This window comes from Salmo salar, chromosome 28 (assembly GCF_965601325.2).
Source record: "Salmo salar chromosome 28, fSalSal1, whole genome shotgun sequence".
In the NCBI taxonomy this organism is placed as follows: domain Eukaryota; kingdom Metazoa; phylum Chordata; class Actinopteri; order Salmoniformes; family Salmonidae; genus Salmo; species Salmo salar.
Genome location: NC_138318.1, coordinates 16,244,230 through 16,259,454, shown reverse-complemented (window position 1 = coordinate 16,259,454; position 15,225 = coordinate 16,244,230). Strand labels below are relative to the sequence as shown.

General features: G+C 42.3%; 1 pseudogene across 1 annotated transcript in view; it reads right to left on the bottom strand.

The window, feature by feature from the left end:
• Positions 1-148: 148 nt before the first annotated feature.
• The window catches only part of LOC106589198 (DNA repair protein Ku70-like), a 16,954-nt pseudogene continuing 1,877 nt past the window's right edge, over positions 149-15,225 (bottom strand). The window contains exons 3-9 of the transcript XR_014382995.1: positions 14,653-14,838; positions 14,349-14,521; positions 13,995-14,203; positions 13,752-13,881; positions 6,626-6,726; positions 530-646; positions 149-347 (exon numbers count right to left, since the gene is read on the bottom strand). The product of XR_014382995.1 is annotated as a DNA repair protein Ku70-like (transcript). The remainder of the gene's footprint in view (positions 348-529; positions 647-6,625; positions 6,727-13,751; positions 13,882-13,994; positions 14,204-14,348; positions 14,522-14,652; positions 14,839-15,225) is intronic.

The window sequence follows — 15,225 nt, the reverse complement described above, 5'->3', positions numbered from 1 at the left end:
TTTTTTATTTTGTATTACAAAGTTTCAAACATGTAAAAATAAGCAATGTAAATGAAAAACTAGGTATCTCTGGCTAGAAACCTTAAAATGGAACCCCAAAGCAAAGACTGATCAATAATCCTGCTTCCAAGTACTTCTGACCAGAAAATCGACAGAAACATATTGACATCTACGCCTCATTTTGCGAGCTGTGCCTTCAAGGTGTCTATTAGCTCCTGTTTCTTGGTCCCTGTGACCTTCACCCCAAACCGTCAGCTTACCCAGGGTACCTTTCTGTACGTGAGCCCTCAGCTCGTCCTCAGACATCTCCACCTTAGGCTTCTTCTCTGCTCCGCCTGCATCCTCAGCTGAACACACACAGGGCCAGGATGTTACAATATTTGTTGCAGTATATCAACAGTGAGACAGCTCCTGCTGCCAGCGACTATACTGTTCTTTACCCAATTTGCCAGACGCAAGTGTAAATCTCTCCAATGGAACACATAGCAAGTGAACAATATCTCAGAAATGTAGATTATAGATTTCTCACCTGGTTTGCGTTTGGGTGCAGTCTTTCCCTCTGGGTTGTAGTCAGCAGGGTACACCAGATCTTTGAACTCCTGAGCCAGGGAACCAAGACACTGGTCCATCATTTTCACCTTGGGCACTGAAGGAGAGGGAGGTAGTGAGAGAGGATAAACAAAGAATGGACAAGAAAAAGTGAGTATGAACACTGCCAAAAGATTTTGTCTTCAGTATTTTTGTGTATAGGTAGTACCAAAGGCACATACAGTGCCTTCGGAAAGTATTCAGATCCCGTTCATTTTTCCACGTTTTGTTCGGTTACAGCCTTATTCTAACATTTATTGAATTGTCCCCCCCCCCCCCCATCAATGTACAAACAATACCCCATAATGACAAAGCAAAAACAGGTTTAGAAATGTTAGCTATTTTTTTTAATTTTGATATCAAATTTACACAAGTATTCAGACCCTTTTACTCAGTACTTTGTTGGAGCACGTTTTGCAACGATTATAGCCTCGAGTCTTATTGGGTATGACGCTACAAGCTTGGCACACCTGTATTTGGGGAGTTTCTCCTTTTCTTCTCTGCAGGTCCTCTGAGGCTCTATAAGGTTTGATGTGGAGCGTTGCTGCATAGCTATGTTCAGGTGTCTCCAGAGATGTCCGATCCGGTTCAAGTCCGGGCTCTGGCTGGGCCACTCAAGGACATTGACACTTGTCACGTAGACAATCCTGCTTTGTCTTGGCCGTGTGCTTAGGGTCATTGTCCTGTTGGAAGATGAACCTTTGCCCCAGTCTGAGGTCCTGAGCGCTCTGGAGCAGGTTTCATCAAGGATCTCTCTGTACTTTGCTCTGTTCATCTTTCCCTCGATCCTGACTATTTTCCCAGTCCCTTCCGCTGAAAAACATCCCCACAGCAATGATGCTGTGATGCTGAATGCTTCACTGTATGGATGGTGCCAGGTTTCCTCCAGTCTTGGCGCTTGTCATTCAATCCGAAGAGTTCTTGTTTCTCATAGTCTGCGAGTCCTTTAGGTGCCTTTTGGCAAACTCCAAGCGGCTGTCAAGTGCCTTTTACTGAAGAGTGACTTCCGTCTGGCCACTCTACCATAAAGGCCTGATTGGTGGAGTGCTGCATGGTTGTACTTTTGGAAGGTTCTCCCATCTCCACAGAGGAAGTCTGGAGCTCTATCAGAGTGACCATCGGGTTCTTGGTCACCTCCCTAACCAAGGCCCTTCAACTGCTCAGTTTGGCCGGGCGGCCAGCTCTAGGGAGAGTCTTGGTCGTTCCAAACTTCTTCCATTTAAGAATGATGGAGGCTAGTGTTCTTGGGGACCTTCAATGCTGTAGAAATGTTTTGGTACTCTTCCCCAGATCTGTGCCTCGACACAATCCTGTCTCTGAACTCTACGGACAATTCCTTCGATCTCATGGCTTGGTTTTTGCTCTGACATGCACTGTCAACTGTGGGACCTTATAGACAGGTATGTGCCTTTCCAAATCATGTCCAATCAATTGAATTTACCACAGGTGGACTCCAATCAAGTTGTAGAAACATCTCAAGGATGATCATTGGAAACAGCATGCACCTGAGCTCAATTTCAAGTCTCATAGCAAAGGGTGTGAATACTTATGTAAATAAGGTATTTCTGTTTCATCACAGCGCTTGATGGTTTTTGCGACTGCACATTTTCTGGACTGACCTCCATGTCTTAAAGTAATGATGGACTGTCATTTCTCTTTGCTCATTTGAGCTGTTCTTGCCATAATATGGACTTGGTATTTTGCCAAATAGGGCTATCTTCTGTATACAACACAACTGACTGGCTCAAACGCATAAAGAAGGAAAGAAATTCCACAAATTAACAAGGCACACCTGTTAATTGAAATGCATTCCAGGTGACTACGTCATGAAGCTGGTTAAGAGAATTCCAAGAGTGTGCAAAGTTGTCATCAAGGCAAAGGGTGGCTGCTTTGAAGAGTCTCAAATATATTTGGATTTGTTTAACACTTTGTTTACTCCATGATTCCATATATGTTACTTAATAGTTTTGATGTCTTCACAATTATTCTACAATGTAAAAAATAGTAAAAATAAAGAAAAACCCTGGAATGAGTAGGTGTCCAAACTTTTGACTGGTACTGTATATATGGCGAGAGAGAGCGAGAGATGGGCCAATGCTGTTTCTTTTTTAACAATCCGAGAGTGCCACTATCTCCTCCAAACCAATTACTGTGTTACGTTGTTCTGTTTATTTCTGAGTTTTCAAAACCTATGAAGATGTCCAGTGCAGATATGCAATTTGTTGACACCACAACTAAGGTGCCAAAGCTCCTCGTAATTTACCAAACTTACCGGAATCTTCAGTAATTATCAGAAAATCTATGGCAATCTATCGTAACTTTGGTAATTTATACTTAAATAACTGTTACAAAATGTATTCATATACACTGAGTGTACAAAACAAGAACACCTTCCTAATATTGAGTTGCACCCCCCTTTTCCCCTCAGAACAGCTTCAATTCGTTGGGACATGGACTCTACAAGGTGTTGAAAGCGTTTCACAGGGATGCTGGTGCATGTTGATTCCAATGCTTCCCACAGTTGTGTCAAATTGGCTGGACGTCCTTTGGATGGTGGACCATTCTTGATACACACGGGAAAGTATTGAGCCTGAAAAACTCAGCAGCGTTGCAGTTCTTGACACAAACCGGTGCGTCTGGTACCTACTACCATACCCCATTCAAAGGCACTTAAACATCTTGTCTTGCCCATTCACACTGAATGGCACACATACCCAATCCATGTCTCAAGGCTTAAAAATCCTTCTTTAATCTGTTTCCTCCCCTTCATCTACACTGATTGAAGTGGATTTAACAAGTGACATTAATAAGGGAAAATAGCTTTCCTCAAGCTTATTTTTCTCAAATTTGGTGCACAAATTGGTTTACATCCCTGTTAGTGAGCATGTCTCCTTTGCCAAGATAATCCATCCACCTGACAGGTGTGGCATATCAAGAAGCTGATCAAACAGCATGATCATTATACAGGTGCACCTTGTGCTGGGAACAATAAAAGGCCACTCTAAAATGTGCAGTTGTGTCACACAAGACACTTCCACAGATGTTGAGGGAGCATGCACTTGTCATCACTGATTTTGTCATCACTCATCAATAATTTCCACCATAGCTGTTGCCAGATAGAGAAATTAACATTAAATTACCATAAGCCAACATCGTTTTTGAGAATTTGGCAGTACGTCGAACTGGCCTCACAACCGCAGACCACGTGTAACCACAGCAGCCCAGGACCTCCACGTCCGGCTTCTTCACCTGCAGGATCATCTCAGACCAGCCACCTGGACAGCTGATGAAACTGTGGGTTTGCACAAGCGAAGAATTTCTGCACAAACTGTCAGAAACCATCTCAGGGAAGCTCATCTGCATGCTTGTTGTCCTCACCAGGGTCTTGACCTGACTACAGTTCGGCGTTGTAACTGACTTCAGTGGGAAAATGCTCACCTTCGATGGCCACTGGCACACTGGAGAAGGGTGCTCTTCACAGATTAATTCCGGTTTCAACTTCACCGGGCAGATGGCAGACAGCGAGTATGGTGTAGTGTGGGCGAGCGGTTTGCTGATGTCAACGTTGTGACCAGAGTGCCCCATGGTGGCGGTGGGGTTATGGTATGGGAAGGCATAAGCTACGGACAACGAACGCAATTGCATTTTATCAAAGGCAATTTGAACGCCCAGAGACACCGTGACGAGATCCTGAGGCCCATTGTCGTGCCATTCCTCCGCCACCATCACCTCATGTTTCAGCATGATAATTTTTTTAAAGGTATCTGTGACCAACAGATGGATATCTGCATTTCCAGTCATGTGAATTCCATAGATTTGGGCCTAATGAATGTATTTAAATTGACTGATTTCCTTATATGAACTGTAACGCAGTAAAATCGTTGAAATTGTTGCGTTTATATTTTTGTTCAGTGTATTTACTTTTTTCACAATTGTTATATTTATTTAAAAATCATCTTATTCAATTACTTAATATATTATACCACATGTACCTGTACATGTGATAAGAGGGCCAGAGATTATTACAAAACCTGTGATAATCTGAAGTACCGAATTACCGAACAAGGCCAATAGATGTTTTGTGATATATTTAAACGATTTTATGCAATCTACCATAATTCTGGTCATTTACTAGTAAACTTTACTAGTAATATACAGTTGAAGTCAGAAGTTTACATACACTTTAGCAAAATACATTGAAATGGAGTTTCACAATTCCTGACATTTAATCCTAGTAAAAATTCCCTGTTTTAGGTCAGTTAGGATCACCACTTTATTTTAAGAATGTGAAATGTCAGAATAACAGTAGAGAGAATTTATTTCAGCTTTTATTTCTTTCATCACATTCCCAGTGGGTCACAAGTTTACATACACTCAATTAGTATTTGGTAGCATTGCCTTAAATTGTTTAACTTGGGTCAAATGTTTCGAGTAGCCTTCCACAAGCTTCCCACAATAAGTTGGGTGAATTTTGGCCCATTCCTCCTGACAGAGCTGGTGTAACTGAGTCAGGTTTGCAGGCCTCCTTGCACGCAGACGCTTTTTCAGTTCTGCCCACAAATTTTCTATAGGCTTGAGGTCAGGGCTTTGTGATGGCCACTCAAATACCTTGCCTTTGTTGTCCTTAAGCCTTTGTTGTCCTTAAGCCATTTTGGAAGTATGCTTGGGGTCATTGTCCATTTGGAAGACCCATTTGCGACCAAGCTTTAACTTCCTGACTGATGTCTTGAAATATTGCTTCAATATATCCACATAATTTTCTTTCCTCATGATGCCATCTATTTTGTGAAGTGAACCAGTCCCTACTGCAGCAAAGCACCCCCACAACATGATGCTGCCACCCCCATACTTCACGGTTGGGATGGTGTTCTTTGGCTTGCAAGCATCCCCTTTTTTCCTCCAAACATAACAATGGTCATTATGGCCAAACAGTTCTATTTTTGTTTCATCAGACCAGAGGTAATTTCTCCAAAAAGTACGATCTTTGTCCCCATGTGCAGTTGCAAACCGTAGTCTGGGTTTTTTATGGCGGGTTTGGAGCAGTGGCTTCTTCCTTGCTGAGCAGACTTTCAGGTTATGTCGATATAGGACTGCGTTTTACTGTGGATATAGATACTTTTGTACCTGTTTCCTCCAGCATCTTCACTAGGTCCTTTGCTGTTGTTCTGGGATTGATTCGCACTTTTCGCACCAAAGTACGTTCATCTCTAGGAGACAGAATGTGTCTCCTTCCTGAGCGGTATGACGATTGCGTGGTCCCATTGAGTTTATACTTGCGTAATATTGTTTGTATAGATGAACGTGGTACCTTCAGGCTTTTTGAAATTGCTCCCAAGGATGAACCAGACTTGTGGAGGTCTACAATCTTTTCTGAGGTCTTGGCTGATTTCTTCTGAGTGTGAAGGTAGGCCTTGAAATACATCCACAGGTACACCTCCAATTGACTCAAATTATGTCAATTAGCCTATCAGAAGCTTCTAAAGCCATGACATCATTTTCTGGAATTTTCCAAGCTGTTTAAAGGCACAGTCAATTTAGTGTATGTAAACTTCTGATCCACTTGAATTGTTATACAGTGAATTATAAGTGAAATAATCTGTCTGTAAACCATTGTTGGAAAAAGTACTTGTGTCTTGCACAAAGCAGATGTCCTAACCGACTTGCCAAACCTATAGTTTGTTAACAAGAAATTTGTGGAGTGGTTGAAAAACAAGTTTTAATGAATCCAACCTAAGTGTATGTAAACTTCTGACTTCAACTGTACTTACACTCCCTTTACAACGTTAACCGCAAAACTGTACAGACTTGGATACACATCATCCCATATGAATAAAAAAAAACCGTTTTAAGTTGGCTGCTGTTTTGCTTGTTTACAGCTGGTCATTTCATAGGGAATTGTAGTAGGCGCTCTTGTAGTTACGTCACCAACATTTCGAGAATAAAGGTACTAACACGGCAGCTGTTCTAAAACCTGGCCGAACACTCTATATATGGCTCTGGGTAGAAGTAGCAAGCATGTGGTGTGTGTGTGTCTTACTGGTGTGGTCCTCTATGTGCTCCGGGTCCATGAGATCTAGTGCCAAGGCTTCCAGGTTCCTGTAGTGCTGCTGGAGGACTGGGTTCTCAAAGGCATCACTTCTGCAGCACAGGAAGAGCAATACAGCGCATTCGGAAAGTATTCAGACCCCTTCCCTTTTTTCACATTTTGTTACATTACAGCCTTATCTAAAATGGATTAAAGAATTCCCCCCCCCCCATCAATATACATACAATTCCCCATAATGACAAAGTAAAAACAGGTTTTTAGAAATGTATGCAAGTAATTAAAAAAAAAAACCTTATTGACATAAGTATCCAGACCCTTTGCTATGAGATTTGATATTGAGCTCAGGTGTATCCTGTTTTCATTCATCATCCTTGAGATGTTTAATATATATATATATTTTTTTTAGGGGTAGATCAGCTTTAATATTGCAGATAATATATACAGCACCAGTAAAAAGATTGTACACACCTACTCATTCAAGGGTTTTTCTTTATTTTACTATTTTCTGCATTGTAGAATAATAGTGAAGACAAAACTATGAAATAACACATATGGAATCATGTCGTAACCCAAAAAAATAAAAATAAAAAAAGTGTTAAACAAATCAAAATATATTTTATATTTGAGGTTCTTCAAAGTAGCCACCCTTTACACACTTGGCATTCTCTCAACCAGCTTCACCTGTCATGCTTTTCCAACAGTCTTGAAGGAGTTCCCACATATGCTGAGCACTTGTTGGCTGCTTTTTCTTCACTCTGCGGTCCAACTCATCCCAAACCATCTCAATTGGGTTGAGGTCGGATGATTGTGGAGGCCAGGTCATCTGATGCAGCACTCCATCACTCTCCTTCTTGGTCAAATAGCCCTTACACAGCCTGGAGGAGTTTTGGGTCATTGTCCTGTTAAAAAACAAATGATAGTCCCACTAAGCGTAAACCAGATGGGAGGCGTATCGCTGCAGAATGCTGTGGTAGCCATGCTGGTTAAGCAAAGTACCCCCACACAATCAAACCTGCTCCTTCATGCTTCACGGTGGGAACCACACATGCGGTGATCATCCGTTCACCTACTCTGCTTCTCACAAAGACATGGTGGTTGGAACCAAAAATCTCAAATTTGGACTCAGATTTCCACCAGTCTAAAGTCCATTGCTCGTTTTTCTTGGCCCAAGCAAGTCTCTTCTTCTTATTGGCAGTCCTCATGAGAGCCAGTTTCATAGTTTTTACGACTGCACTTGAAGAAACTTTCAAAGTTCTTGAAATTGTTCATGTCTTCAAGTAATGATGGACTGTCGTTTCTCTTGGCTTATTTGAGCTGTTCTTGCCATAATATAGACTTGGTGTTTTACCAAATAGGGCAATCTTCTGTATACCACCCCTACCTTGTCACAACACAACTGATTGTCTCAAACGCATTAAGGAAAGAAATTCCACAAATTAACTTTTAACAAGGCACACCTGTTAATTGAAATGCATTCCACCTCATGAAGCTGATTGAGAGAATGCCAAGAGTGTGCAAAGCTGTCATCAAGGCAAAGGGTGGCTATTTTGAAGAATCTGAAATATTAAATATATATATTTTTAAATTTTTTGGGTTACTACATGATTCCATGTGTTATTTCATAGTTTTGATGTCTTCACAACTATTTTACAATGTATAAAATAGTAAAAAATAAATAGTAAAAATAAAGTAAAATCCTGGAATGAGTAGGTGTGTCCAAACTTTTGACTGGTACTGTGTATCCCATATCTGCACAAAATTGAAAGCTCTCTCTCACAACCCCTGCTCACAAACACACATGGGCTCTGGGATTTGCAACCATTATCCTTTCTCACCCACTTAACTCCACACACCAAAACACACACACACCCCACCTTCCATCACAATACATCCGCACATACTGCGTCTTCTATGTCCACTGTTTGCTGTGTTTAATCTCGAAGATATTGATTGAGTATTTTGTGTTCCAGTTCCTTATATTTGAGGATGTATTACTTCGCTAATTATCCTTTCTTCTAATGCCGACTTATCAATTCATTAAATACTACAAATGGAAAGTCTAATACTAATTATTTTCCAACATCTAGAATGGTATAGTGTAGTAGTAGTTTATTTCTTTAACAATTGTTGCATTTTATTGCTTTTCTATATATTTTTTATTACAATCATGGCTAGTATTGGGTGTTGCATTATTTGACTCCTCTATGGGAACGTTGTAATATTTAGAATAGCCTTTGTGTCGCAGAACATTTGGTTATCAATATACAGTTCATCGGCTACGAGAGCTACACGTTTCCTATTTAATCTATTCTCCTCGAAGATTGGGTACAGAACTTTGGGCCGTTCTGCTTTTTCCTTCGGGAACTGATCATTCATGCCTATTTTTGTGCCAGCAAGTCTTTTATCCAGGCTTTTAACCTTTATTTTATCTTTAAAGAAACCAAATTGAGGCCTTCCGGGTGGCGCATTGGTCTAAGGCACTGCATCGCAGTGCTAGCTGTGCCACCAGAGATTCTGGGTTCGAGTCCAGCCTCTGTCGCAGCCGGCCGTGACCGGGAGGCCCGTGGGGCGGTGCACAATTGGCCCAGCGTCTTCCGGATTAGGGAGGGTTTGGCCGGGAGGGATATCCTTGTCTCATTGCGCACTAGCGACTCCTGTGGCGGGCCGGGCGCAGTGCACGCTGACCAGGTCGCCAGGTGTACGGTGTTTCCTCCGACACATTGGTGCGGCTGGCTTCCGGGTTGGATGGGCATTGTGTCAAGAAGCAGTGCGGCTTGGTTGGGTTGTGTTTCGGAGGATGCATGGCTCTCGACCTTCGCCTCTCCCGAGTCCGTACGGGAGTTGCAGCGATAAGACAAGACTGTAACTACTACTAATTTGATACCACAAAAACTGGGGAGAAAAAAAGGGGTAAAAAATAAATGTTTAAATAATTTTTTTTACATTTGGCAAAGATTGGGCGCTCATATCTCTGTCCGAAACGGTGTACACATTCGAGTTGGATTTTGTTGACAGCTTCGTGTGGGATCTGAAGCTCTGTAAGGAGGAACTCCCTCACTACACCCTCAGGAACTTCTTCTTTCTATTGGATACCAGTAAGTACCAGATTTTCTCTCGTGGATCTAGTCTGTATGTCAAGTAAGGCTTCTCTCAGAAAGATGTCCCTTTTAGCTTGTTTGTATCTTTCTCCATTGTCGCAGTTTTTTCATCACTCATCTCGAGGCTCGCCTTCAACTCCTTTATATCTTTACTGACTAATTCAAGTATGCCCAGTTTGTCTTTTATCGATTAAAACAGATCGGTTTCCACCCTTACCATTCCCGGTGGTGAAAAGCTTAAGTCGTCTGTGTACATCGAGTCGCCGCATTTTCTTTTAGAGATTGGTTCTCCTTGTTTACTCTCCGTCATGTTTGGATGTCGCTTGTTTTCATAATATTTTTTGATACATTTTTCTAGCCTTATGATTTGTTTTGTGTTATCCAGATTGAAGGTTATTATCCACCAGTATGTGAAGTGCTAATATTTTGTCTAACTTTCTGATATTGAATATTACGTTTTTATCTTGAGGTGATCTGCACCGCTGTGTTCAGTTCGCCATCTTGAATGTTTTTTATCACCCTTGAGATGTTTCTACAACTTGATTGGAGTCAACCTGTGCTGCTAAATTCATTTGATTGGGCAGGCACACACCTGTCTATACAAGGTTCCATAGTTGACAGTGCATGTCAGAGCAAAAACCAAACCATGAGGTCGAAGGAATTAGAGCTCCGTAGAGCTCCAAGACAGGATTGTGTCGAGGCACAGATCTGGGGAAGGGTACCAAAAAACGTCTGCAGCATTGAAGGTCCCCAAAAACACAGTGACCTCCATCATTCTTAGATGGAAGTAGTTTGGAACTAGAGGTCGACCGATTAATCGGAATGGCCGATTAATTCGGGCCGATGTCAAGTTTTCATAACAATCAGTAATCAGTATTTTTGGCCACCAATTTGCCGATTTTTATTTACACCTTTATTTAACTAGGCAAGTCAGATTAAGAACACATTCTTATTTTCAATGACGGCCTAGGAACGGGGGTTAACTGCCTTGTTCAGGGGCAGAACAACAGATTTTTACCTCATCACCTCGGGGATTGGTTTTTGCAACCTTCCGGTTGCAACGCTCTAACCACCTGCCTTACATTGCACTCCACGAGGAGCCTGCGTGGCAGGCTGACTACCTGTTACGTGAGGGCAGCAAGAAGCCAAGGTAAGTTGCTAGCTAGCATTAAACTTATCTTAGAAAAAACTATCAATCTTAACATAATCACTAGTTAACTACACATGGTTCATGATATTACTAGTTTATCTAACGTGTCCTGCGTTGCATATAATCGATGCGGTGCCTGTTCATTTCTCATCGAATCACAGCCTACTTTGACAAACGGGTGATGATTTAACATTTACATTTACATTTTAGTCATTTAGCAGACGCTCTTATCCAGAGCGACTTACAGTAGTGAATGCATACATTTCATGCATTTAAAAAAATATAAATTGTATTTAACATGCGCATTTGCAAAAAAAGCACTGTAGTTGCACCAATGTACCTAACCATAAACATCAATGCCTTTCTTTAAAATCAATACACAAGTATATATTTTTAAACCTGCATATTTAGTTAATATTGCCTGCTAACATTAATTTCTTATAACTATGTCCCTTCTCTTGTGTTCCGTACAAGCAGTCAGGGTATATACAGCAGTTTGGGCCGCCTGGCTCATTGCGAACTGTGAAGTCCATTTATTCCTAACAAAGGCAGTAATTCATTTGCCAGAATTGTACATAATTATGACATAACATTGAAGGTTGTGCAATGTAACAGGAATATTTAGACTTAGGGATGCCACCCGTTAAATAAAATACGGAACGGTTCCGTATTTCACTGAAATAATAAACGTTTCGTTTTCGAAATGATAGTTTCCGGATTCGACCATATTAATGACCAAAGGCTCGTATTTCTATGTGTTATTATATTATAATTAAGTCTATGATTTGATATTTGATAGAGCAGTCTGACTGAGCAGTGGAAGGCAGCAGCAGGCTCGTAAGCATTAATTCAAACAGCACCTTCGTGCGTTTGCCAGCAGCTCTTCGCAATTCTTCAAGCATTGCGCTGTTTATGACTTCAAGCCTATCAACCCCCGCGATTAGGCTGGTGTAACCGATGTGAAATGGCTAGCTAGTTAGCGGGGTGCGCACTAATAGCGTTTCAAACGTCACTCGCTGAGACTTGGGAGTGGTTGTTCCCCTTGCTCTATATGGGTAACGCTGCTTTGAGGGTGGCTGTTGTCGATGTGTTCCTGGTTCGAGCCCAGGTAGGAGCGAGGAGAGGGACGGAAGCTATACTGTTACACTGGCAATACTAAAGTGCCTATAAGAACATCCAATAGTGAAAGGTATATGAAATACAAATCATATAGAGAGAAATAGTCCTATAATAACTACAACCTAAAACTTCTTACCTGGGAATATTGAAGACTCATGTTAAAAGGAACCACCAGCTAGGAACTTAAACGTTAGCTTTTTTACATGGCACATATTGCACTTTTACTTTCTTCTCCAACACTTTGTTTTTGCATTATTTAAACCAAATTGAACATGTTTCATTATTTATTTGAGGCTAAATTGATAGTATTTATGTATTATATTAAGTTAAAATAAGTGTTCATTCAGTATTGTTGTAATTGTCATTATTACAAATAAAAAATAAAAAAAATGCAAAAACATTTATTTTTATTATTTATTTATTTATATATATTTTATTATTATCATTTAAAAATCGGCCGATTAATCGGTACCAGTTTTTTTTGGGGGTCCTCCAATAATCGGCATCGGCGTTGAAAAATCATAATCGGTCGACCTCTATTTGGAACCACCAAGACTCTTCCTAGAGATGGCCGCCCTGCCAAACTGAGCAATCAGGGGAGAAGGGCCTTGGTCAGGGAGGTGACCAAAAACCTGATGGTCACTCTGACAGAGGTCCAGAGTTCCTCTGTGGAGATGGGAGAAACTTCCAGAAGGTCAACCACCTCTGCAGCACTCCACCAATCAGGCCTTTATGGTAGAGTGGCCAGACGGAAGCCACTCCTCAGTAAAAGGCACATGACAGCCCGCTTGGAGTTTGCCAAATGGCACCTAAAGGACTCTCAGACCATGAGAAACACGATTCTCTGGTCTGATGAAACCAAGATTGAACTCTTTGGCCTGAATGCTAAGCATCACATCTGGAGGAAACCTGGCACCATACCTACGGTGAAGCATGGTGGTGGCAGCATCATGCTGTGGGGATGTTCTTCAGCGGCAGGGACAGGGAGACTAGACAGGATCGCGGGAAAGATGAACGGCGCTAAGTAGAAAGAGATCCTTAATGAAGTCCTGTGCGCTCTGGAGCAGGTTCTCAGACTGTGGCGAAGGTTCACCTTCCAACAGAACAACGACCCTAAGCACACAGCCAAGACAACGGAGTGGCGGCTTCGGGACAAGTCTCTGAATGTCCTTGAGTGGTCCAGCCAGAGCCCGGACTTGAACCTGATCGAACATCTCTGGAGAGACCTGAAAATAGATGTACAGTGGCACTCACCATCCAACCTGACAGAGCTTGAGAGGATCTGCAGAGAAGAATGGGAGAAACTCCCCAAATACACTTGTGCCAAGATTGTAGCGTCATACCCAAGAAGACTCGAGGCTGTAATCGCTGGCAAAGCTGCTTCAACAAAGTACTGAGTAGAGGGTCAGAATACTTATGTTAATAACCATACATTTGCAAACATTTCAAAAAACCTGTTTTCCCAGTATTGTGTGTAGATTGATGAGAAAAAAACAATTTAATCAATTTTAGAATAAGGCTGTAAGGTAACAAAATGTTGGAAAAGTCAAGGGGTCTGAATACTTTCTGAATGCACTGTACACAGACAACACAGGAGTAAGTGGGAATTTCAACTCATTCATGTCATGGGACATGAATGACACTTATGTTTTAGGCTTTTACTTTTTTCAAAATGAAAATCCTGGTATGGAAACAATCTGTGCAGACAGCTGTGATGTTTTTATTATTCACTGTAATGAAAGGGCCGTACCTATATTTGAAGCGTAACTTGTGTACTATCTCCTTCATCTTTTCCACCTGGGCGTCGGAGGCGGTGGGGAGCTGAGGAGCGTCCAGGGTACGGATGTCATCCGCGTAGGGCAGGAAGATGCCATGGAAGCCTGAGAATACACATCACTATAATTAGACTGAAAGTTTAAAATTATATTAATTGTGCGATATCCTTTGGGGTGGGGCAAAAGACCCCGGCTGCAGTGGGACCCAATGACTGTACCTGGAGCCTCAATCTGGGCCTGGCCCTCATCCAGCTCCTCCCTCTGGGGCACCAGGGCTAAGAAGCGTGGGGGAGAGTTATGCATCTGTGTGTATTTGCACAGAGCGAACACATTCCTCTCACTACACCTGCGCAGCAACGCTGTAAACACACAGGCACTCCCTGGGATGGAAAAACAGGACAGAGTGAGAAAGGGGTTAAGGTTGGAACTCAAAAGATAATGGAACTCAGAGGGCAAACATGGGTTGACTCTCCCCAGATAACATTTTGACGGGCAGTTATGTATTAAATTGTCACCGTCCCTCTTCCCATCATAGCGACAGGTTCAGTGTTTAGGGACGGACGCACACAAACACACCTGTGACCGTCTCCTCCTCTGGGTAGATGAAGACAGCAGATCTGAGGTGGTGGTGCAGTTTGAGACGCTCCATGGGCTTGAACCCAATCAGCTCCAGACCCGGGTCAGAAAACTTCTTTATCACATCCACCTCATCTTTCTCCATCACTATCTGCCTGCCTGCATACACCTACACAGACAAACACACAACCACAAACCACTTCTAGACTGAAATGACCCTGACAGAATGAGAAGTATGAATTTATACTTTCTTTGATACACTTTCGATAATTGCTATACTTTGAGATTCCAACAAGTTACCTGAGCCCTCTTGGTGTCGCAGGGGAGCAGCAGGCTGCCTGTCTGTGTGTGGTAGAGGCGTGTCTTGGTGCGACGGGCTCGTTGTTGTCTCTGTAGAGCTTGTCGGCATTAGGCTTCTTGGTCTGTCGGACCGTGATGTACACACCCACCGCCACGTTCATCCCTTCCCCCAGACACAGATTCAACCTGAGACTCAGAGGAGGAGAGAGGACTCATCAGCAACCAGGGCCCTGTTCAGTAGGCATGTGACAAATGTAAAAATGACATGTGAATTCACAATGCAGATATGGTCCTGCGTGTGACCGCTAGGGGGCGATGCAGTTCAATCTACAGCAGCCCTGGCTACCAGACAGCGCTCGCTTTACTGCTGTCCCCCAATCACGCAGCAACTATGGTAGTTAATTATGTTTTTAGGTTCTCTGCCGTGTGCCTCTCCTCCATGTTCTCCGAGGTCAGTACATGGGACTTCATGTGCCACTTCTCATCAATGTGATGGCTCGTTGAAATTATGTATGACAGCGTGTTCATAGACGTCCAACAATCTGTTAACGCCACGTATGGTGTTTGAGAGCT